This window comes from Lacerta agilis, chromosome 2 (genome assembly GCF_009819535.1).
Source record: "Lacerta agilis isolate rLacAgi1 chromosome 2, rLacAgi1.pri, whole genome shotgun sequence".
Lineage (NCBI taxonomy): Eukaryota > Metazoa > Chordata > Lepidosauria > Squamata > Lacertidae > Lacerta > Lacerta agilis.
Window position 1 is genome coordinate 73,436,220 of NC_046313.1, and position 26,277 is coordinate 73,462,496.

The 26,277-nt window shown below is 43.0% G+C and overlaps 1 protein-coding gene across 1 annotated transcript in view; it reads left to right on the plus strand.

Annotated features, from left to right (window-relative positions):
* The first annotated feature begins 1,725 nt into the window (after positions 1-1,725).
* ATP2B2 (ATPase plasma membrane Ca2+ transporting 2) overlaps positions 1,726-26,277 on the plus strand; it is a 197,845-nt gene continuing 173,293 nt past the window's right edge. Inside the window, exon 1 of the mRNA XM_033140769.1 lies at positions 1,726-2,041. The gene's annotated coding sequence lies outside the window, so the exon portion shown is untranslated. The remainder of the gene's footprint in view (positions 2,042-26,277) is intronic.

Sequence of the window (26,277 nt, forward strand, 5' to 3'; positions counted from 1 at the left end):
CGTCCTTTCACTCTGCAAACTTTATCCTCTCTATTTTATTTCAGTCTAAGACATTGATCTGCAGGCTGAACACTATCACTCGCACAGTTAGAATTGGGTGTTTTCTTAGCAGGCGATAGCCTGCACAGTATCGTTAAAATGTAATACAATGTCACTGCATATGATGTCATGATAAGCATGTGTTCCCTGAGTGTTCTATTTATAAATGCAGCTTTTGTTCTTTTTTTAAAACAACAACAACAACAACAAAAACCTTTATTTACAGACTTTCCCCTATTTTCTAACTGATTGGCAAAGGTGTGATATTCCTTCATCAGAGATGTTAGGTTTTTTTTTTAAGCTTCCATTTTGGTGCACTGCAGTGCAGACTTTGGTTTAACTGGCTGAATTGATATTCTGAGCAGCAAGTAAGCAAGGATGACAGAGCATCCGTACAGCTACTCCTATTAGTGCTCAGGGAGGTGTGCTTGGTTGCAATTGCATGCTCCATCCAAGATGCAGCCCAGTCACGAAGCACTGCTGTCACTAAGATAATCTAGAAAAGCTTCCAACTTGAAACATAGTAATATTTTACATGCTTAAAGGCACAGGGGTTTCTTGCATATTTGCCTGTTGCAAAACTTGGATGCATGGCTTCATGCCTAGACTCTGACCCTAAGAATGTTACGGGGCCTAAAATTATCTGAAATTTAAATTTGTAAATATGCCACTGCCAGAAATTTGTAGAATTTAAGAATTTGCTTATACAATCAGTTCATGTAAAATGAAGTATTTACATCCACTACACTGTTGCGCTATTTGGGCATAGAAGAAATTGCCACTTTCCCTACTTAAAAACATTGCTCTCATTCCCCACAAATTCTTCAGTTTTAATAATTCTAGCTGTAAATTGAAATGCCTTTGTGGAAATGCACTGCAACAAAAAATAAGCACGTAAAACAAATAACTTACCAGTAAGCAAAAAGGTGTCTATTTAAAAAAATATGGGGGGGGGGTGGATTTGCATTTTGGAGAAGTGTGTTGCATCTTCCTTCCCTCCCCATTTCACAAGTCTGTGCTTTACAGGGATTGAAATAAATATTAGTGCTGAACATTTAAATCTAGGACAGTGTTTTATTTTGCCTCATGGGTTAATGTACTGATTAAAATGTTCTGGTTACCTACTTCTCGTTATTGCAAATCTTTCCTTTAAAAAGAAAGGGGAGCAATAATGTACTCTAATTTACTAATGTTTTGTAGACAAAATCATGCTACATTTCCATCAGAGATTGGAAACATGTTGCCTGTTTGTGTGTGCGTGCACACGCGTGTGCAAAATCATGGTACTCTATTTACAGAATGCTGCTTATGTAAATGCTTTCACCAATTTTCCCATTTGTAAAATGAGTTTACAACTGAAATGCGAAATTTTGATCAGGTCTGCAAATGATTAATGGGGGGGGGGGGAAACAACCCACACCAAATCCTGGTTAACCTTAGAGACTGAAATCAAGAGTCTCTGCAGTCTGGATATCCCTTCTATAGAGATGCAGTAGTGAACAGTCTTCTCCCCTTCCTCTCCGCTCCACCAACACATATTCCCCCCCCCTCCCGCTTTCTCCGATGATAGTGATAGAACTTGACAGTCCTTGTCCTTGAAGGTTTCTCCCATAAGTGGCATATTCCTGGTAGTTTGCCATCTTCCGTTTTTGTCATTATCCCAAGGGAAGCATTAAAACCACAAACAACAACATGGTGGTTCAGTCCATTTTCTTTGCAAGAAAAAGCCTTCCTTTCCGTGCTACCGTTGCTGTTTGCCCTCCTCCTCCGGCTGTCTGCGAGGGCAAGCCATAAACATTCCCTGGGCTTTGCTCTCTCCTTCAGCAAGATGCTCGGTCGGAAATATCCGCTCCTTCCCCCCACCTGCTCGGTCTGGATGGTACAGTCTGCAGAGGGACTCCTGTAATGTAGCTCAGTTTGTCAATCCCTTACAGATGCCGAACAGTGATTACTCCGCTGTATAATTGAAATAATTTTGGATTTGTGATGATAGCTTAACCAAGTAAGTAGCAGCTTCCCAATCATACTAGCTAATTTTTTCCTTCCTTTCAAGGAGGCATTCCCCTTTCTATTTTGAGATTGTTTATTTGGCAATTTGCATCCCGACCCGCGGAGGCAGAAGCTGATGGGGGAAATGGTGTGCAGATTTGGAGGACTGAGTGATGCATTAGATTTTAGTTCATGTCCTTGTGTCTCTGGAAAGGTAATGCAACTTCTATATAAAATATAATAGGGGGGGGACTACACTGCACAAAGCGACTACTGCAGTGAGAGGCAAACGATGTGACAGTACTTGCAGTTTCTTTTTAAAAGTCTAAACAGTAATGATTTTGTGTAAGCCAGTTTTTAAACAAAGTCTACGGAAAATGTGTGTGTGGTATTCTTTCTGTTGCTGTTGGTAAAAGACAGATTGGGGCTTGTTTGATTTACAGTGTAGAAGATTTGCCAGATAGAGCTTTTCAATTGTAACTTTAAACAGTGAAAACACAACATTGTATAAAGACATGTATATATTTTAACAGGGTGCAAGACTGGAAATACTTTATTATGCATTTGCTGTATAGTTTCAAACTCAGGGTAATGTTGACCTACACAATTATTCCATCTTTGCAAGTTAGAATGTACTGCTGTGCATGAAGCCGGGGGATTTTCTCATCTTTTAAATAAGTGGGACATCACATTTCTTGAATAAAACTATTTGCCTTGATACTATAAATAGTTAAGAATATTAAAAATAACCTGACAGTTCTCAAGTCAAAAGCGCTCATAAATGGTGCATAAATCTTTGCCTGTTTCAGGCACAGTTATTGATTTAACAAACATCACAGAATGCAGGAGGCTTTTCCCCATTATGTAAAGAGAGATCCTAGTCATCTGATCTCTAGTTTAAGACGAGGCACATCATCTGTCTGATTTGTACCAGGCAGCAGTCAGTCCATCTCTTTTGTAGACTTTGTCCTATGCAAAGTTAGCCAGTTGTGTTACACTGCACATTGTCACCTTTGACTTAACGAGGTGGTTCTTTTAGGTGGTCCTGGAACCACTGAGCAGCTAGCAGCTAATACTTTCACCTTCTAAAAGATAGGAAATGAAGCTTGTCTTTAAAAACAAAATTTAAAAATCCCGGGGGTGGGGGGGTGGGAAGCAGTGTTTGCAATAACACTCCATTCCTTCATGCACAGCAAGCACATGTATAAATTAAAAGTCTGTAGGACAGCTGAAGCTTATATTCATTTGACCTTTTGATTACATGCCCTTACTTATGATATTAAAGGCTAAAGTCAGCATTATAGTGATTAGGGTGCTGAAAGATACCGGGAATTCTTGTATACAGACAAACTGTGCCTTTCCTTCTAGAAGGGATGTGTATAATAATGAATAAGTGCAGGAAGAGAGAGAGACTGTGCATAATCTAAGAATGGCTCATCCTGCCTGTAACAAACAGAGAGTTTATAGCTCTGCTTTGAAAAAAATCCACATTTTTCTGTTGCTGGTGGTTTCTGGGGCCAGTGTTTCATTTGGGAAAGGTCACCCACAGGCATGATTATTAGCTCTCCTACTTTGCCTGTAAATAACTAGTTGACTTGGGTTTCCAGCAGGTATTTGATCACATTTGACTTTCACTTTGTTCACCTGCCTTTCAGTTTGGTCTGAATGGCTACCTGCAAAGAGAGTGTTGCATATTTGCCCTGAAGTGCTGGTAAAAATGAGCAGGGTTTGCAAATAGCACAAGAACCTGGGGGTTCATGGGAGGTTATTCATAGTAATGCAGCATCATTATATTTTCTTTGTGCCTGTATTCCTGTGGAGAATTGATTTTGACCAGCACATCACAGTTAAATATACTTACATTTCCACAGGAGAAATGCTCAGTTCTCCCCACCCCACCTTCAAAAATGAAGGAAAAGAAGAAGGTTGGCATCTTCTGTAGTTGATGCACATATAAAAAGGCTCCATGTGTTCATATTGATGCAGTATTTGAGGGTGTCTTTATTTCCCCCTCCACTAGAACTGTAGCATAGGAAAGCATAAGGAGGTGAAAGACACTGTGCTTTTTGGAACACTTGTAGGAAAACGATTTTAGAAGAACATTCGTCTTACAATTCAATACGTTTCTAGCAAACCATTCAGAAATTTTATTTCTGAACACCCCCAGTTACCTGCTAAATACTGTTGGAGACCGTCGTATATGCTGTGACACTGTTCAGTTAAATTGTGCTAGGATTTATTTCTCCTAAATAAATAAAAAACCCACCCTCTTTAGTCGTGCTCACCTCTTTTGCCAGGTCCTTCTCCAAAAGCTGATAAAGCATTTTCCTCATTTCTGCCAGATTTGTCCTTATAATTGCACATGGCTCTTTTGTCTAGGTAGAGCTATAATTATTTCAAATTCTGATGGGACATTATGAAGAAGACATGACCTTGTAAGTACAAGCCAACCTTGTTGGCTTATTACACTGCAGTAAAACTCTAGGACCTGATATTTATGCATTTTGTTAAATTGGATAGTGATACATGTTACCAAATCTGAAATACATTTGCCCATGCCTAGCCTTTTAACAGTGCTCAGAGACAAGATGACAGCTGACAGTGGTACCTTGCAGTGAAAGTTGCATAATCTCCTCTTTTATGTTCCAACTGGCAAGAAATGCCTTCTTAGGCAATGGACCTATGCTTCTCGGATTTCCTTTTAAGAATAGGCAAACATGTTAATTGCCACAGTATCTATGCCAAGACACTGAAAAGAAAAAGACTTGTTACTAAATTCATTTAAAATATAAACTTGGGAAAACTTCAGAAAACCAGGCTTTCAGTCCTGTGCAAGTCTACTTTGGAGTAAATCTTATTGAACACACTGGGGCTTCTTTATGAGTAAACTAGTTAAGGATTGGTTTGTATGGTTGCAATCCTATAACTATTAAATAAAAGCAAGTCATGCTGTAATTCTTCTAGATCATTTACAAATTTATGCTTAACTTTACATAGTCATAGACAGCATATTTTGATATTGTAATAGATTTCTCTCTCTCTCTCTCTCTCTCTCTCTCTCTCTCTCTCTCTCTCTCTTAGAACACACTTGCAACCCAATCCAACACTTGCAATGTTTAATTTGGAATCTCGAGCTCAAAAATATTTGCAGAGCATTGCTCGCTTATTGTAGATTGAAAATCTACCTTTTAGGTTTCAATAGCTTAAAAGTGGGGTGTCAGCATTCCTGATACTATAATAGTGTGCTGGTGATGAATGCAAGGTTGCATGATGCGTGAGGTCTTCATTTGGTGTAGCATAGTGCCTAAGAAACTGAGATGGGGAAAAGTCTCTGGTTCTAGTCTCACTTCTGCTGTGAATTCACTAGGTGGCCTTAGCAATCCACTGTTCTCTCAGCCTCTCCCTTTTTTGAAATTTTGGAATGGTAATACTTAACCTTCTCTACAGGACTGTTGTAAAGATTACTAAGAGAATATTTAAAAAAAAGAATTTTGGTTATCTGAAATTTCTATTCGCTAATTATTACTGCATCTGTTGCTGAGGTTTTTTCTTCTAATGTAATCGATAGAAAAGAACTTAGCAGCGCTACCTAAGATATAATATACATGCCACATTTTTATTTGCAATACTTATTGTAAAATCAAGTCACTTTTTCATTACTCAAGTGGAATTCTATATACGTTCTATGTATAATTGAATTCTGCCCAGAACTTAAGAAAGAATAGTGAGCTTTTCACAATTGCTCTTTATCTTAAGAAAACCTGGTGCAATGTTGAGTTGTACTCCGTAGCATATAGGAAGGTAAATATTCTGTGGATGCAGTAGGGTAAACATTTTGTAGCCTTATTTAGAAAATAAGTTCCACATTCATGAGTTAAACCTTTAAACAGTGGTGGAGAATGTGTTTTTTGCCTGAGGACCACATTCTTTCATAGAGAACCTACTGAGGCTGTATGCCAGTTAACCACCCCCCTCTGTATCCCCCCTCTCTCACACATACCTATTCAAACACATACACACACATACACATACCTCATCCATCTACACCCTTGTCCATCCATGCCATGCTCTAGTTCTGAACAATTCTTACCAGTTCGATTGTGAATTGTACTACAAACCATGCAAAAACAGAATATGTTCTCAACCACACTAGACACAGCAAATCTCTTGCTTTACACATGCAGTCCCTTGCTTTGCATTTGCAAGGAAACTATTAATGCACAGGTGTCTATCGTGTTCTTCAGTGTGAGAATAAATCATGCTTGTTAAGCATTCTGGGCTGCACTTACGTAATGTCATTTCAAAAAAAGCTGGTATGGTGCAGTGGCTCGAGTCTTGTATTTAGGCCACAGTCACAGAAACAAATTCCTGCTCAGCCATCAAGCTCACTAACCAAATTTGGATATTCTGTTAAACTATAATTTAGCGCAGTGTTTTTCAACCTTTTTTGGGCAAAGGCACACTTGTTTCATGAAAAAAATCACGAGGCACACCACCATTAGATAACAATAATAGTAGTAGTAGTAATAATAAAAATGATAATTCTTCTCATGTCTGAATTGAGCATGTGAAGATGGCGCACCTTGCCCCGCCCCCACCAGGCTAATAATAATAAATAACAACTATAGTACTAGTCAGGACTCTCCCCCCAGCCACAGGAACTCAGTTCTGGCACCTCTCAGGTGGGTGCCTTCGCCATTATAAGAGAACGAGGGAAGGCGTCCGTGATGAGTTCCAGGCTCCAGCACCTCTTTTTCTAGAAAAATAGCATTGGTAGCAGCAGATGCCCCAATGCTAGGTAGGCAGCAGAGGTAGGAGGCGGTGTCATAGCGGCGGCCGCCTCGCCCCGCACGGCCCACGGGGGTCAGCCAGTTGCTCCACTCGCGCAGTGCCCAGATGTTGGGCACGCAGCTCAGGTGTCGGCACAGCTGCAAGAAGCTGCCGGGCTGCCGCTGCACCCGCAGCCGCCACTCAGCCAGTCCCGAGGACGGCGGGAGGCGCTCGGCTGGCAGCAGGCGGGCCGGGCCCGCGGTGGTAGCGGCGGCGGCGGCATCAGCCACCGGGCCGGGCAGTACCAAGAGGACTCCGGCTTCTTCGAAGGCCTCGCGGATGGCGCAGAGGCGGAAGGCCACGTCTCCCGGCAGCGGCGAGCCCAGCTCCGGGCGCTCAGCGGCGAAGAGCGGCGCCCTCGGGCACTCGCCCCGCACTGAGCCCAGTCCGCAGCGCGGCCCGCCTGCCAGCAGCTGCAGCCAGTCGGACGAGAAGTCGGCCGCATCCGCCACGCCGCTCGCGAAGACGTGAGCACTGGGCAGGAAGGCGCTCCGCGGGCTCCGCCGCAGGAGGAGCAGCTCATAGTCAAAGGCGCCCGCCGCCGCCGTGGGCCGAGGGGGAGACGCGCCCAGCCCACCTGCCGCTAGCAGCAGCGTCGCCACCTCCCGCCAGTGCCGCAACCGCCAGCCCATGTTTTCCCACGGAACACCAGGCAACATCTCGCGGCACACTAGTGTGCCGCGGAACAGTGGTTGAAAAACACTGATTTAGCGTGACAAAAATTAGCAATGTGCAAGTCTTGGGCTTGCACAATCCCTCCCTCCTCTGGGAGAGCCGCACAGAGTTCAGGAGCCAACTGCGGCTTAACAAAAAACACACACACCTGTGGTCAATGTTTTGTTTGAATCAAGCCACCCTGAAACCAATGAAACATATTGGGCCAGATTCAACTGAGTAGTTGCACTAGCAGGAGCCAGTGCAGGGACTCTACTATCACAGTGGAATTTTCCCACTCCTCCCCTTGTGTCCCCAAATCAGTTTTAAAGGGGGAGTGGTCAGGAGGCTCTCTAGAACAGCATGGGTTGAGGAGAGAGGGGAGAGCAGAAATGCCTGTGGTCATGGAATGTTTGTTTTAGGGTGATGTTGAATTGCAACCTTTGTGTCTGCTAGTCGACATGTATTCTAGAAGTGTGCACAAACAATTAAATAATTAAGCAGTGCAATGATGGGGAAATTTGACTGGCTCCTCTTCTGAAGAGGTGAGTATTTACTCTAGTTAGCATTTCCAAACTGCTTTAGCAAATTTGTTTTGCATCAAGTATTTATACCTACCAACATCTGTAGTCCAGAAAGGGTAGATATAGGCTCTACATTCAGATTTTAAGCCCTTTGAATGTAAGAACAGCCCTGTTGCATCAGAACCAGGTTCCATCTGGCCTGTATCCTGTTTCCAACAGTGGCTAGCCACCTGCTTCTGAATGCTCACAAGCGGCAACAATGCTCTTTATTGTTTGCCCCCTTGAACATTGCCTCTGAATAGGGACACTCCATTGAAGCCTACATTTTAGGATACTGTGGCTAAAAGCCATCAATACCTTCCATTCAGTTGCCCATTTCAAGCTTTGTGACATCCACTCTTAGCTAGAACTGTACATAGTATTCCCAATGAGACTGCACCATTGGGCACTATGAAACTGTCATCTGATTTTCAGTCCTTTTCTTAATAATATCTAAGAGGGAATTTGCCTTCCCCACTATGGCACTGTTCATTGAACTGCCCACCCTGGCGCCAAGAGCTCTTCCAGTTTAGTCTTTCCTGGTTAGCCACATTCAGTTCAGGTCGCACCAGTGGGGCATGGTAGGTGCAGCTGGATAGAACCTTGCCAGGTACTTTGCTCTGCATCTGGACAATTTAATGTTGTCTTTAAAAAGGATATTCAGCAACTGGTATCAGCCCTGCTACATGACTACCCATTCCAGATAAGGCACTATGTCAGTTTCTTGTGGCTGCCGCTTGTCATCTACCACTGGTAGCGTTTTCAGGGGCCCTGGGTTGTACAACTCTGGATTCAGACTCCAAGATCCAACCTCAAGAGAGCCACTGGGACTCCGAGTGAAGCGCAGCAGCCTCACAAGCTGATGGGGTTTGGGGATGGACTTCTGTGGCTAGCCACATTGGTGGTGGCTTTGCTCTTTTGCCTATGTGTCTGAAGTGAGAACTAAGTATGTAAATGCCCTTCCTTCCCTATCTGAGGCCAGCAGGGGTGTGTGTGACTGAATGAGAAGCCTAATTGGATTTTTCATCTGCTTTGACTTTGCCCCATGTGGGGGCAAATATGGCTGACCAAAGGGGCCTCCCTGAAGGTATATATGAAATTAGTAGTAGTAGTAGTAGTAATTTTATTATTTATACATCTGGTTGGGTTTCCTTAGCCACTCTGGGTGGCTTACAGTACATATAAAAACATAGTAAATGCTCCCAGTCTGCCATTTTATTGCCCATTCACACTGTTTGGATAAGTCGTTTTGCAATCCCCCTCATTTTCACAATCCTGAATAATTTGGTGTCATTTACAAGCTTGGCTACCTCATTCATCCCCTTTATACCACAATACTGTTTCTAACTCTAAACTGTAATGGTGTGATGCTGGGCATAGACAGAGGCATATAATTAATAATATTTATATGAGTTAAACTCAGCAGGGTGCAAGTCATGATCTGGTACTGTAGCAGACCGGATTTTGGCAATCCACACTACTATTTGTGAAGTTCGTCTTTTTAGGAAGGTTACATGAGAAAATGTTGGCTTCACTCAGCAACTCACTACATTTGGCATAGGTTCTGAAGCTAGAGACTCGCCATCTTCATTTTTGGAAAGTTCTTTTCCTGCACTATACAGAATTAGAAAGCTACTGTTTCCAGCAAGGGATTCCAATTTATTTAAAGATGTTCAATCCTCTAAAATGTCGGGAGGAAGCATTAGCTTGTGGAATTACAAAAGTCAAACTTGGAAGCCACTGCTGTTGTCCTTACTTGAGAGGGCTTTCATTTCATACTGCATGTTTACTACATTTCTTTCCCCCACTAGAATTATAGTGATTGATTCTGCGTGTTCTAAAAATATCCCTATTGATGGACTGATGGCAGCACACATTTTCGGTGCTTGAAGCTTTCACATTAGATTCTCAATGAAACAGAATGTTTTACATTCTGTCCTTTAAGTATTAGAATAAACGCTGCCAAAGGCAATCAAATATAGCTTACTATGCTGTGCACATAGCTTGTGTCTATGCTAAATGTTTCCAATATAGCTGCATTCTGTTAAGACCAAATATTGCACATGCACTGTGCCTCTTCGTAAGTGCTGTGTAGGTGACTGTGTAGATGGTCTAACAAGGCTGGTCAGAAAGGTGTTAAGAGATTAGTCAAAGAATTAGGAAGTCAGAATAAATACAGAATTGTATGAAATGACATGTGGCATTCAATTTTTGTTAAAATGCATGAAAACATGAATGCAAATGTTTAACAGAATACCAACCTGGCTCCCAATGAATGAATTGAATTAGTAGTAAGCTAAAGTTAGCCTTAAGTAACCAAGGGTTGGATCCAGACTTAAATTAACTGCACTTAATTTCCATTAAAATCAATATGAGAAGAACCATTGATTTTAATGGGAACCAAGTGCAATTAACTTAATGCTTCAGATGAAGAAAACACACCGACAGCCCAAGGGTTCTTCTAGCTAGGTTAGCTATAAGATTTTTTGGGAATGTAGGTTGACCATTGGCCCTCTGACTGTGACTCCCTTCATTGCACCCATCCCAACTTCAGCATTGCAACAAAGAGTGGAGCTTGACTTCCACACTTCTGCTAGTCTGGTTTGTGTCTATAGGTTTAAAAGAATATGAAAAACTTGCTGCTGAGCTTTCTGCAGTGCTATATCCACAATGAAATCAGGGACCATATGATCTCACAAAAGCCTCCATTGGTGACCACACATGGTGTCCTAATTGGAGGAGTACCTAGTGGCACTGAAGCATGACTTTCTTACGCTCTTTTTAGGCATACCTCCACTGGTGGGCTAAATTATTCTGTCTCATGCTCCACTGCTCCCTCTAGGTAGCTTCCATTAGGAACTGTGGGATTGCCTGGGTGGCAATTTCAGGAGCCTCCAGGATTATGTCCAGTTTCCAGGCAGTGACACTCTTCCCACCAGCTGCCTACAAGCACCCTCCCATCAGAATGATTTCCTACCATGAATGGTAGAGGTAGGAGTACTACTGGAGAAAGTTAACTATGGCTCTCCTGCTGGCAGCACTAAAAAGTGTGGGGTCCTGTTGGGCAAGTGAAACTCTTTGTGCTGACAGATACTGTCCAAAGTTTCTCCCTTTGCTCAGTTTTTGTGGCCATTATTTAATTTATTTTTGTTTTGTCTTAGTACTCCTTTTGGATGTAATGCTCCAATGTTAGTTGTCCTGAAGATCCTTTTACATACACTGTTGCAGTAAATAAATGCTTCTTTGGTCTCTGAAATCTGTGCATGATCCAGACCAGGTAGTCTAACTATGCTTCTGACATCTTGTCTTCCAGCTCTGGCACAGATTTCCAGCAAAGTTTTAAAATGCTGCAAAGCTTGTGATTTATTTTTTGCCAACCTAGCAAGCGTCCTCTTGGCAAGGGAAAAGCAAGTTGTCCTAAGGCGTTCTGTACAGATGGTGTATTTGCCTCTGCTCTGTGAATTCCAGAACTGTAGATTTTTTCTTAACATTAGATGGAGGAGAAGTATTTCCATTAAAATTCTTAGACAGCCGATTGCAATTTGGGCCATGATGTTTGAGCACTACTTCTCTTCAAACATTTGCTCCGCCACCAGTTTTAACAATGAGCTTTGTGCCTCCCTCAATGGACCAAATAAATGTTCTAGTAACTTCACATTTGAGAGACACTGATTATTTACAACTTCAGATAGTGAAGGTTCATCAGCTGTACCGACCACAGAAGGAGAAGCACTGCCCTTTTGATAAAATAATAATAACAAAAGACTGGTGATGACAAATTTCAGCTGTTCTGCTTCTGTCCCCAGATAATCCATATTATCAGACAATTCTAATAATGGAAATAACTTATTTTCCAGCAATATCTGAAAGAAGATGCTGCTGTTTTTGGAGGGGTGGGGCAATAGGTTCCTTTGAAGAGCCAGCTTGTCTTTCACCTCTTTTCCCCATGTGGAACATTTAATACAGCTCCTTTTCACCATCCCATCTTCTGATAAAGGCCCAAGGCTTCCTAGTACAGAAAAAGAGGAGGAGCAGGGCTGTCTTAAGCATATGCCACGCCAGGGTGCAAAGATCTGCCCGGCACTCCCCCCCCCCCAGGTTGCCCAGTCCCAGGCGCCAGGAAGGCGGAGCCAGCCGGCCGCCTCAGCATCTCACTGGCTCGGTTGCCCCTGAACTCGCGATGCAGAGCCACCCGCAGCAGAAGAGCCCACCGCGGTGCTCCAACTGACCGACGGGAGGCTCTTTCTCGGACTCAATTCTCAGGCCCCGGACTCTTGGCCTGGTGCCCCTGAGAGCCCAGCACCTGGGTTCCCCACACCCCTAGAGCCTATGGGCAAGACGGCCCTGAGGAGTGGACAAGCTCTTTATCTCTTCCTGGTCAGCTCACATCTAAGGCTTGTGCCTCTGGCATGGTGCTCAGCTTTTAAAGTTACCAGGAAGGGAGGGAGCAGTCTCATTGCGTTTGACACTGAACACAGGCACAGACTCCTAGCAAGCTCCTCTCCAAGCATGGATTAGAAATTCAACATTCCTTTAATTCCAAAATGTGAACACAAGGAGAACAGTGTGTTATAAAATGGATACTCCGCTCCAAACAGTGCAGCATCCTTTTGTCTTTTCTTCATTCTGAACCTCCCAACAATCCATTTCATTGGTGATCCTTAGCTCTAGAATTATTAGAGAGGAAGAAACATACTTTTCTCTTAGCTTCCCAAGCCATTCACAATTTCATAAATCTCTGCATCATTTCCCTCCACAAGCAGTCTTTATCCTAAAATAGTAATAATAACAAATCCTAAGTTCTTTAGCATTTCCTTGCAGAAAAGGTGCTCTAAGCCTTTGAGATTTTTGGTTGCCGTTTTCTGAGTCTTTCTAGGGTCATGGCATCATTTCTGAGATGGAATGACCAGCATTTTATTCCATGTGCGTGGAGGCATTGCACTTCAGTACCATTATCTTGTTTTCCTTCCCTTGTTTTCAGTCCTTACAATCTAAAACTGATTTTAGATTGCTGAAGTCTTGTGGTTTCGATGGCCAAACATGTTTAATTCTGGGCGTTCAATTTTTTTCGCCACTGGAAGGAAGCAGAATAATTGTTTGTCAATAATTGCTTTGTTTCACGGTGCAATACTGAAAATTCTATATTCTTCTGATTCATCAATGTCTGTATTTATCCATTTTAATCATACCCAGGTTTATTTTATATATAGAATCATAGAGTTGGAAGAGACCACAAGGGCCATCCAGTCCAACCCCCTGCCAAGCAGGAAACACCATCAAAGCATTCCTGACAGATAGCTGTCAAGCCTCCGCTTAAAGACCTCCAAAGAAGGAGACTCCACCACACTCCTTGGCAGCAAATTCCATTGTCGAATAGCTCTTACTGTCAGGAAGTTCTTCCTAATGTTTAGGTGGAATCTTCTTTCTTGTAGTTTGAATCCATTGCCCTGTGTCCGCTTCTCTGGAGCAGCAGAAACCAACCTTTCTCCCTCCTCTATATGACATCCTTTTATATATTTGAACATGGCTATCATATCACCCCTTAACCTTCTCTTCTCCAGGCTAAACGTATCCAGCTCCCTAAGCCGTTCCTCATAAGGCATCGTTTCCAGGCCTTTGACCATTTTGGTGTGTGTGTGTGTGTGTGTGTGATTTCCCTCCTACTGAGACATGATGATTTGTAGGCATTTGTTTACTGTAAGTGAGGCATATTAAAACTATTGCTTTAAAAAGAATTTTTGACAAAACACTATACTATAATTTGTTTAGAGTGCTGATCAAGCAAACAATCACGATCAAGTGAATTTTCACCTCTGAACGCTTATGACTATCTTATTCAGTTAATAGCCTGTCTCTTGTTATCTTTTAGTTAGATAAATTAAACAATTGAATGATAATATCCTACAGTGGCTTTTTAGATTTGCCTTTAACGAGTCATAATGTATTCCAAAGCAAGGTTGCTAGAGAGTATTAAATGTTATATTGGGATTATATCAGTCTTGTAAACAAATCATCTAAAATTACCAGCCTACCTCCCACACATCTCTGCCTCAGTCCTTTGAGGTATCAAGGTGCAGCTAGTCACATAGGGGAGTCAAATTAGACTGGGAAAATAGGGTGATATTCAACTATGCTTTACTCAGAATAGAGCCATTTAAGTTTATAAGCATGACTAAGGGGTCATTCATACTTCCGCTTGTCCCATGCCTAGAAAGCACAGGTCTGAGCAATTCCCCCCTTGTCCCGCTCCTCTCCAAGGGAAAACCCGCTCTTCAGTGCTAAATCAGAGCAAACGTCAATCTGGAGAGAACCTAAATAGCTGTTTGCTTCGACTGAGTATGAAAGAGTGGCTTGGGGGAAAGCCAGCAGGACAAGAGGGAGTGTGAATGAGTCCAAAGCTTAGGCCCATTAATTTCAGAAGTTCTATTCTGAGTAGAGCAGGGCTGATATTTCATTTTAGTAATCTAGATTTTGGGTACTGTTGTTATTTTTTGGGCTACCTTTGAAGGTGACCTGGAAACTACAATTAATCCAGAATGCGGCAGCTAGATTAGTGACTGGGAGTGGCCACCGAGACCACATACACTGGTCCTTGAAAAGCCTACATTGACTCCCAGTATGTTTCCAACCACAATTCAAAGTGTTGGTGCTGACCTTTAAAGCCCTAAACGGCCTCGGTCCAGAATACCTAAAGGAGCATCTCCACCCCCATCGTTTTCAGCCCAGACACTGAGGTCCACCTCCAAGGGCCTTCTGGCGGTTCCCTCACTGCGAGAAGTGAGGTTACAGGGAACCAGGCAGAGGGCCTTCTTGGTAGTGGTGTCTGCCCTGTGGAACACCCTCCCATCAGATGCCAAGGAAATAAACAACTATCAGACTTTAAGAAGACATCTGAAGGCAGCCCTGTTTGGGGAAGTTTTTAATATATGATGTTTTATTGTGTTTTTAGTATTCTGTTGCAAGCCGTCCAGAGTGGCTGGGGAAACCCAGCCATATGGATGGGGTATAAATAAATTATTATTATTATTATTATTATTATTATTATTATTATTTTGCCAGCACTATGCAAGGATGGGGGGGAAACCAACATTCTTAAGTGGCATTGATTTCTAAGACGGTAAAGAGGTGCAGTCTGCTTCTGCTGCTTCCTTTTTCCACTGCATTGCCTTTTAAACAAAACAAGTGTTCGGACCAGGAGAGGAGATGAACATGGAGTATAATGCTTAGAAAAGTCCCAGATTTCAATTACCCTAAACAGATAATAGGTTTCCAGTAGGGAAAGCACTCATCTAAACCATATCCTGAAGAACATTTCACAGCTTTGACTGCAGGTACTGCTCATATAAGTCTTTAATAGTTCCTCTGTGTTCACCTTTATTTCTCTCTCTCTCTCTCTCTCTCTCTCTCATTCACCAGTCTTCCTTCCTTCCTTCCTTCCTGGCTGGCTAGATTCCTAATGGTTTCCACCTGGACTACTGCATTAAAGTAAATTAGCCTTCTTTGCAGCCATAAGAGTCTTCTCAGCTAGCTCTGTTCTTCCACAGCTCCCCCAAATAGATTAAATCGCAGATAAGCAGATATACATGAAAAGAGTGTTGCAGTAGAAATATCACAATCTTCATAAAGTATTCAAACCTTTCACAAAACAAGACAACCAACTCCCAAAAAGGTATCTGAGATTTTACTTTCCCGTTCCTAGAGTTCAGGTATTTCTGTGCTGATGATATGTGATGGACATTTCTCCATTGTTCACAAACATGTTTTTGTGCCCAGGTAATATAGTTCTTGGCGATGTTACAACTTGCCACGTAGAGAACTCTGTGTGCACTGCGTAATTTTGGAAGCTCTTATTCAGCTGCTGCACTTTCATACAACCCCGTAAGACCTTATATTCAGACAGTGGACATTCCCAGTGCTACCTGGAGATTGACATTAGGACCTTCTGCATGCAAACCAGATGCCCTACCCACTGTGCTATGGTGCTTCTCCTTATATACAGACCACCTTCAAAAGTGGTCTCGGAATCCAGCATGAGGAAGTTAGTAAAATAAATTGGGCAGGTTATAGCTTGTGAACAGTATTCTCTGGAATTTAATCTTGATCTTCCACGAAATAAAGTTTGAGCTCAACTTTCTTCTCACAGCTTTATCCTCACAGTCCCATTTATCAGGTTGGAATCCGTGCAGAATGTGACTCCGCTGAATGGTGGGAAGATCCACACTTTGTAACTTGGATAAAAGACTTATAGAATTGTAGAATCGTAGAGTTGGAAGGGACCCTGAGGATCATCTAGTCCAACCCCCTGCAATGCAGGAATATGCAGCTGGGATCAAACCTGCAACCTTGGAGTTAGCAGCACCACACTCTAACCAACTGAGCTGCATGTCTCCCTTTGTCAGCCAACAATGACAAGAGCCTGGCAGCATCTGCTCCTGGCAGCTGCCCACCTTGTTCTGTTCAGAAGGTGGAAGGTGCTCACAGTTTGCAACCCTTAGCCAGTGTATCCTAAAGACCATACTTACTCATGCTTGGAAGAAGCTCAGTGGTAGAGCATATGCTTTGCAAGCAGTTCAATTTTCAGGTAAGGTTGGGAATGCCCCTTCCCCACCTGATCCCCTGGAGAGCTGCTGCCAGTCAGTGTTGACCATACCAGGTTAGTAGGCAGCTTCCCATGTTTTTCATGTTGGTGCTATGCAGTCTGCAGCTCCATCCTTGGACTCTTGCATGTTGAGCAGGATCACACTTGAATGCGGTCAAATTCGAGGATAATTTTCAAGCACAGCTTTGACACTTCTGTGTAAACAGGATTAATGCTGTATAAAGCTACTAAGTGTTTAATATGAAACTGTCAAAAATAGTTACAGGAAATGTTGATGCAGACAATGCACATATTTGTACAAGCCTGTGTGTGTAACCAATAACAGGATCTGAATATTAAGAACATAGGACACTGCCATAATACTGAGCCATGCCATACTAAGCCATACTTCCTACCTCATTATTGTCTGCACTGACTGGCAGTGAATCCCAGGGCTTCAGGCAGGGGTTTCACCCAGTCCTACCTGGAGCTGTTTGGAGACTGGACCTGGGATTATCTGCATCCAAAGAAGGTGGTCTACCACTAAGCAACAGCCCTCCCCCTAAAATCAAGGAACACAGAAATCTGTGTTATACTGAGTTAGACCATTGGTCCACCTACCTAAGCATTGTCTACAGTACACTGATGGGCATCAAACTTGTGCGTCTTGACCACTTTTCCTGGACCAGGCCCATCCTAGCCAACCTTTCACCTTGAAAGAGCTCTGGACCTGAATGGCTCTTTCCCTGCTGCTGAGTCTGTATCATTACACTGCCTCAATGAAGACCCTTTCCCTGTTTGCAAGTAAGAGCTTTCCACTTGCACAATGGGACCACTTTCTTCTTCCACTTGAAGCCCCCTGCATGACATCACGCTCTTATCTGGATGGTTGGAGGACCCCCTGGAGCAGATTTTGTGGCTGTGAGGTTGAGCCAAACAGGGGAGAGGGAAGGTAAAGTACCAGTACGCGAGTAGAAATCTGCTTGTGCAATGTTGGGTTCCACTCTTGATCTTCCCCACGCCATGCACCACATCAACACGTACCCCACCAGCACATATTTTTCTGGTATTCTTCACTGTGAATTCAAAGCTGGCTTATACTGTGTCAAGTTATTAGTCCATAAAGTCCAGTGATTTCTTCTCTGATTCAACAGATCTGCAAGGCTTCCATCAAAGGTCTTTCATAGTTCTGCTACCTGATTTACTTTTAGCTTGAAGATACCAGATACCATTTTTCTGTATACAAAGAATGAGAGAATGCGCTCTACTATATTTAATGACCTCTCTTTAATAGTGTATGGCAGCTGATTTAAGTTATGTTATCAGATATCACATTTGGGAGTACGGTATTTGGGTAGTTATTAGTCCATCCCTTACCATTCTGAGTAAATCAAGAGAGCAACTGCCACAGGATGCTTTTAAAGGAGGAAATTGCGGGGACTTTGCTGTGGAACTTTGTGGCCAAGTTGAAGAGCAGACTTTTGAGACTAAGGTCAAAAAACCTTTTTAGCCTGTTAGAGATCAGGCGTACAGCTGGAAAATGCTTACAAGAATATTCTGAAGCTTTTGATCATATGCTGCAGGAATCCCCAGTAGGGGATTTCTACAGGGAGAAATATTAATTGCAGCCCTAAGGAAAATGTGTAATAAGCCATCCCTGCTGAATGGAGAAAGTGCTTCAAAGGCATTTCTAAAATGAAATGCTACAGGAGGGGTGCATGTGTGGGAACTCTCATTCCCTGGGGACAGGGTTAGATATATAGAATCAAGTGGACTGAGAAACCTTTTCCAAAGCTTGTCTTCCTTCCCAGACTATTGCAGCCCTTTGAATTTTCCCTAAACATTTTGTTATTTCTCTCTTTTTAAACAAGAGTGTTTAAATAATAGATTTATAGCACACAGATATACTATTTAAGAAGAATTAACATGTCAATTAACATGTTTTACTATTAAAGCAATGCGTGTTCTCCTTCATAGAGAGCACGAGTTGCAGTGGGGGCCAGAAAACCACCCTTCCAGAGTGGGGTGGATCATAGATGGTCGCTGCTATGATTGGATCTATTGGTGTTGTTGGGGAGAAACGCATGTTGCAATTTGTTGATGGACAGACAGAGGGTTTAAAAGCCTCGGCACGCCCTGCATTATTCCTCTTTGCTGCGTGCAATGGATCGCCCACCCTCCCCTCCCTTGTTTTAGGCCTCTGCGTTGACCTTGCTATGCCTGTCATGGGGTCGTCTGCTTTTATGGCAGGGGCCTGGTAGGAATTTTTCCAGTTGGCTGATTGGCTGGTCCCTGCTGGTTTTCGCCTACTGCGTAGCAATTAGTCACAGCTTGTAAGGTTGGCGGTTAGGCATTGGTTTTCGTGTTTGTTGCTGGAGGGGTAAAGATAGGCTGTGTCTGCCCCTCCAATGCTGCTGCTGCTGCGCGGGGAATTCCGTTAAAGGAATCCAGGGGCTCGCCATGCTTTTGTCCGTATCCCCCGGTCGGGGGCCAGGGCCACGCAAGAGCCCCTGGGAGCATTTGGGGAGAGTCGTTGGGTCTGTCCCCCGGCTCCTATTCTCTCCCCAAAGTGTTTTCCCTTTACTGACGGTCGTCAGTTCTGTCCCCAGTGGGGACAGATAGTCTAAACCAATGCCTATGCAACCACTCGCATATCTTGTACGTTAATAAAGTTGTGGCCAAAAATCTATGCCAAAAACCAAACCAAAGTTAATGTCTGAGTCTGAGTTATTTCCTGGAGGGTGGTTGGGGACCATAACACGCAATAATGAGTTTCTAGTAACCATCACCCTCCCTCAATGTTATTTTGAAAAATGCTGAGAATATTATGCTTTTGGTGCTTCTTAAAAACTGTTTTATATATGGGTTTTTGGTACCCATTAGTGCTGTGCTTGTTGGACTTCAGTTAATTATGGATGCTGCTTTTTGTTAATTAGTCATTAATTTTTATTTAATGTGTTGCTTTAAATTAATCTGTATTTTAGTAGTTGTGAGCCACTTGAATATTCTTGAATTGTGAGTGGTGTATACAGTAAATGGTTATTATATTTCCCATCCATGCTGGTCATACATTAAAGGTGGATGTCTACAGCAGGAGACATTTACAAGGCTTCCTTGCTATAGACATCAGTGTTCATGCATGAATGTTAGCAGGGCCAGGGAAGGCATACAATGTCAGGGTATGTGTCCAGCAGTGTGACTCTTCTGCCCCTTTAATTCCATGTAGTCATTTCACAAGACTAACATGTGATGGCACCTTAGAAGAAGGCATATTCTGAAAAACTGCCAAGCAGCTGATCTTTGCTTGGTCAGGTCAGACAACTGAACACCACAAAGGAACTTGGTATGGTTCATCAACAACAACTCAGGGAATTTGCTGCCATAATTCCTTTATCTGGCCTACTGAGATTGATGGTGAATTTTCTTTCTTTTTATTCATTATGCTGAAAAGTCGTTATTTTTTAAATATGTGATCATGTCACCATCCACCCTGCAGGCAGGCACAGATGCAGCAATATTTCAATACATGTGAAACAGCATCACCTCACTAAAAAGCAGTAGCTGATTCATGGTGGCATGGTATTCACAAATCTGTTACCGGAAAGGGTGAAATTGTTGAGGAACAGCCCTTTTCTCTTCTTACTGAGGAGTCATGCTTTCAAAGAAATGAAATTTAGTAAGACTGTGCATGTTGGATGAATGTGAAAATCTACCCTTGCCTGATAAATCTTGGCTCAAGTCCCTGTGTGGCTTCAGTTCCTAACACTGACGTATTCATTATGTATAAAAATAGGATAGCAGGCGCCCCTGCGTCTTCGGTATACGATGCTACTCTAGCAGTGACACCTATGAAGATCATGATATATGAACTCTTTTTAAAATAGATCTACCTGCGTATAGTTTTCCCCTTCTTGGTAACAACCAATACAGTGTTTTAATCTCAGGATTTGGCCTTTTAAAGAGAATAACTTGAATGGTCAGCAGTGACATCGAAGCTTTATCAGGATTGTAATGCTATAAAATTGAGTTAATTCCCCTTCCTCTATATTCTTTCATTTGAACAAGCAGTAATAATGTCTGCCAGTGCAGGAGTCCATTTTTTTGCCCCCCCCCTATTTGTCTGTATTAGTCTGTGAACACTCAAAGACAGCTTGTGAGTATGGAAAGCAATTTGGTCTCCTTTGGATTTATGCTGAGAGTGTAGTCTGGTAAAAGAGAAAAGCATATTGATTTTGTGGCCTTGGACTGACTTAACGTTTTGTATCTCACTTGTTGATAGGGGGCATTGCATGCTTTTTAAAAGCTGTTCTCGATTGTTCCTTTTCAAGCAGGCTTCATTACCAGCACCAATCAGGTCCACTGTCAGCACCAATAAGCTGGTTGGCGCTGCGCTGACAGCATAATTTCAAAGAGTCCCATTGACATCTCCAGCATTTTTGAAAAGAAGATAAGGTAACAACAGTGGGCGAGGACTATTGCCCTCATGTCCAGCTTGCAGGCTTCCCATAGACTGCTATGGGAACCAGGATGCTGGCCTAGACAGGCCTTTGGTTTTATCTAGTAAGACTCTTACAGTATGTTCCTATGACTGGCCCAGTCTATTGATGCTAGCTGTTGGGTCCTGTCTTCCTCATCCATCATCATCATCATCATCAATTTGTTTAGTTTCTATACCACCCTATAGTGAAGGCGCCAGGTGAACTTCCCTGGGGAGAGCATTCCATAGACGGGAAGCCACTGCAGAGAAGACCCATTCTCATGTTGCCACCCTCCTGACCTCTCAAGGAGGAGGCACATGAAAGAGGGCCTGAGAAGATGATCTCAGGGTCTGGGTAGGTTCATATGGGAAGAGGTGGTCCTTGAGGTATTGTGGTCCTGAGCCGTTTAACGCCTTATAGGTCAAAACCAGCACTTTGATTTGGGCCTGGAAACTAATTTGTTGTCAGTACATTTGGACCAGGATCGGTGTAATATGCTCAAACCGTCTTGCTCCCGTGAGCAACCTGGCTGCCGAATTCTGCACCAGCTGAAGTTTCTGAATCATCTTCAGAGGCAGCCCTACATATAACGCATTGCAGTAATCTAACCTCGAAGTTACTGGAGCATAGACAATAGTAGTTAGGCCATCCCTGTCTGGATAAGGGCATAGCTGGGCCACCAGCTGAAGCTGATGGAAGGCATTCCAGGCCACTGAGGCCACCTGAGCCTCAAGCGACAGCAAAGGATCCAGGAGTACCCCCAAGCTACAAACTTGTTCCTTCAGTGGCAATGTAACCCCATCAAGAGCAGGTGACCTCCCAGCCATCTGGTCTGAGGAACCACCCACTAACAGTGCCTCAGTCTTATCTGGATTGAGCTTCAGTTTGTTGGTCCTCATCCAGTCCATTACTGAGGCAAGACACTGGTCCAGCACATCCATTGCCTCAACTGCAGATGTAAATGAGGACTAGAGCTGAGTGTCATCAGCATACTGCTGACAACACACTCTGAACCTCCGGATAACCCCACCCAGCGGTTTCATGTAGATGTTAAGCAACATGTGGAATAGAATTGAGCCCTGCGGAACCCCACATTGGAGGCTCCACGGGGCTGAAAAGCACTCCCCAAGTAACACCCTCTGGACAGGAGCAAGTCAGCAGTAAATCACACTGAGAAAGTTGGAGTTAACTCTTTATTAGCAAAAACAGATTCTGCATAGGCCTAATGAGCCTAGCAACTCATCTCCAGTAGGTCTTGCCCCCATGAAGCAGTTGCTGAGACTAAAGGTCCCCGCCTCCTCACAGCTGCATAAATCCCCTCCACTCCATGGTTTCCCCCAATCAATCTGAAACTGCACCTGCATGAAGCTAACTTCTCCTTTGCCTACTTCAAGCCTCTCCTGGTTCTGGGAGACCTGGGGGGGGGGAGTGCAGCTTGTCTCAGCAGGAGGGGGAGACACCTATGCCTCTTCACCAGCCAGATTAATTAATCTCTTCCACTTGGCCCCCCTCCTATCCTGCTTCAGCTTCTGCCTCTGATTCTGGACTTCTTTCTGCAACATACTCTCCCCTCTCACTGAGCCTGTTACCTCTCAAACGTCTTACACCCCCCCAGTCTTCTTCCTCTTCTTCCTCCAACCACTCATTGTTGGCCCACCACTCCCCAGGCTCTGAGCCTTCTTCCCTTGCGGGTTCTCCAGCTGGTTCCTCCCACCATTCCTCTGCGCCCAACCAGTCCATGGCAGTTTCACGTTGTTCCTTGGTTTGAATCTTGGTCTGAGCCTCTCAGGTCTGATCCTCTGGCACAACTTCTGACTTGATTTCCAGGTCCAGGCTCCCCTCCAGTTTCCCGTGATTCAACTCTGACATACCGGAAGGGAGGACTCCTTCTTTTGCTCTTCAGGATTGTCTCTTCATGTGTTGTCTCAGGAAAACAAGCACACCTGCCAACGTGAACCACACCACTGCTGGTCACAACCACCATTTTATGCAGGACCTATGACTCCTTGAGCTTGTGACTAATGACAGCCCCCTACCCTTGCCCCCCTCCAGCCCTGTTGGAAAAAGCAACAGCTTTTAATGAATACACACTTTATTTAGAGAGGAAAGCCACTAAAGGGTGAAGTGACCTTCCTGAGTTGTCTGTTTCAGCTTATTTTTCACGTTTCCTCCTTGCCTCTGATGTAACATTTTGCTGATCCAGTAAAGGATCCAGTTTTTTGGGCAAGACCAGTAGTACCCCCACATTACTCTGTGTCACTCTCCTCTCCTCTTCATACTCCATTCCACTCTTGCTTGCTAAGTAAGAAGTGATTTAGCAAGAAGCTATGAATCATAGCTGATGCTTTTTCTTCACTGACCTTTCCCGTAAGATTTCTTTGAGACAGGAATCCTTTCTCCAATCTTAAATGATGAATGGGCACTCAAATATTGGACCAGCTGTGAGAGTCTGTGCAGCTGAAAGGTTAACAGTCAAATCGGATAGTGAGCAAATAGCCTTGTATGTGTCAGAATTTCATTTTGACAGAATGCAGTGTACATTCTTGCTGATGCTCACAGAAGAAACAAAAGAGTTGCCTGAGAACAGGATTGATGTTCCAATAATAACTGCTACGTAGGAAAAGAAGAAGAAGAATGTAAATTCTTGTGCTACATTTTAATCTTAGATTATATGCTGTTATTAGCAGAGGAGCTATCTTTTTAAACACAAGCTTGGCCTCCCAAGCATGTGACCTGAATGCACCTGAAAGGTTAAGTAACTGAATCTTCATTATTCTTGTGTAGGGATTCGAATAGGTGGAAGCTTTGTCATTCCATGGATCTCAGTGCTCTGCCCACCCTGTTTTTTGCAATCACTTGTTATTTGTTAGAAGCACCTGTAATGCATTAGATTTTGTTTTAACAAAATGTACAGATCCTTAGGCACAGGCCCACAATCTAGGTAGCAGAAACTTCAGCTACTCAATTTAGATTGTGTCTGAGGAACTCACCAGATTCTGTATTCCCAGAAGCTATATCACTTAACAAAACAGTGTGAATTAATAAGTACATTTTCACAACATGCTAAGCTAAGCCAAGCCATACCTTCGCTTAGCCAGACCATGCAAATGAACAATCTCCTGGAGGAGAGCTCACAGCCAATTTGCACCTCCCTGGCTGTGTTGCTAAGCCAATGTTTGGTTTAATGCATTGCCCAAAGTGGGACTTGTGGTTACGTTCTGTACTCATTAACCACAAATATTGTTAAAGATAGAATATCCAAGTATGCAGAAGAACAAGCCTTACTGAAGCAGAGTTTGCATGGCTTCTGCAAGAGCAAGTCCTATCTCATGAACCTAATTAGAGTTCCTTGAGAGTGTCGACAAGTATATAGACAGAAGTGATCCAGTTGACACAGTGTACTTAGACTTCTAAAAAGCTTTTGGCAAAGTTCCTCAGGAAAGACTCCAGGGTAAGCTTAGCAGTCAAGGAAAAAAAAGAGAGAAGCCCTCTTGTGGATCCCAAATTGGTTAAGCTGCAGGAAGCAAAGAGTAGGAATAAATGGACAGTTCTCTGAATTGAGACATGTCGAAAGTGAAGCCTCCCAAGGTTCAGTGTTGGGACCAGTGAGGTGTTCTTTAGTATGCAGAGGAGTCTCATAATACTTTGCTTTGAACTCAGTAACTGGAACAGTATTACTGTATGCAGTTCCTAGTACAGTACTGCAAAACACTCTCCTGCAGTACCTTTCCCACCTCTTCTGGTTACATGCAGTGAAGATGGAAACAAATTCTATAATTGTCTACAATGTTAAGATTCAGATCAGTCAATTGAACCATTTTGTAATTATAAAACATAGACTCTCCTCCACACAAATTGTCATTATAGGGGTGGAATGTGATTCAGCCAAATTACTCTTAAGATAGGGCCATGAGTGTAGCCCTAAAATATAAAGTTACATGCCTCCACTTTTTATGTACCCAAGCAGATATTTTATTTTAGTATTTTGTTTCATCTTTGGGAGTGAATTGTAATATGAGATCCTTTTTCTGTTTCCTTGTTTTCTGAGGAGAGCTAATAATGTTTGCTATTGTTCAACTATTCTGTTTCTTGGGGGTGATATAGAAATTTAATCTGTAGATAGAAGAAAGAGGCTGTGAGAATTAAGATAAATATATTTGGCAGCAAGTTTTGGTTCAATGACCTTTAAAAAATAACTCTGTGCTTGTAGTTTTGGTGGTTCCAAGGCTTGTTACATGGTGAAAAGTGGTACTGGCATGCAAATTTTTATCCCTTTCTGTCTCCCAAACAGCTTGATAATATAATTCAGACAATATTTTAACAGGAGAGCCATATCATTCAGATTGTGGGCCATTTTCAAGGTTGGCTGTACCATTTATTTGAATGGTAAGGGATAATGATATTGTACCCTATTGCAACATACCCAAACCCAAATGCCAGGGAGAAATAGCCTGGCAGAAAATGTAAGAAAAGTCCTGCTGGATGAAACCAAATGCCCATCTTGTTTCACGTTTATGTATTCATTTTCTCCACTTTAGATGCCCATAAAAATACCTACATGTTATATACAATACTTAAAAAGTAACAAGATACAAGTAGCAAGATACAAACAACAACATAGTAAGACATAAGATCCAAGCCAGCACATCCCACCCCAATTACAAATCACAGCTAAAATGCAACATAAAGCACAGGACCTCAGAACAATAGCAAATAGCAAGAATGCAGGAGCCAAAACCACCAACCATAAAACATAATCGTTAAAGCCTGGGACAACGTACTGCATACAAATCTTAGTTTGGTGGACTGGGTGGGCCACCCCAAAGAAAAGCCTCATCCCATGCCCACCCTACAAATTTCTTATTGAGGGAAGCTCAGAGAAGTATGGACACACAACAACAAGACATAAAGGAAACAGGCTTCCACCGTTATAAGTTGTCCAAACATGGAGAGTCCATTTGCGTGTTTAGACCTTTTGCCTTTCCCCATAAATAAATTCACACAGGAGTCAGATATTTGGTTTGGTTTTTGGCAGAAATTTAGGCCACAACTTTATTGATTACAATCAAGTGAGTGCAGTGGCGGAGGAAGCCTCTGCACCACCCGGGGCGGTGTGCAGAAGCACCCCCCTGGGAGTGAGGCATCA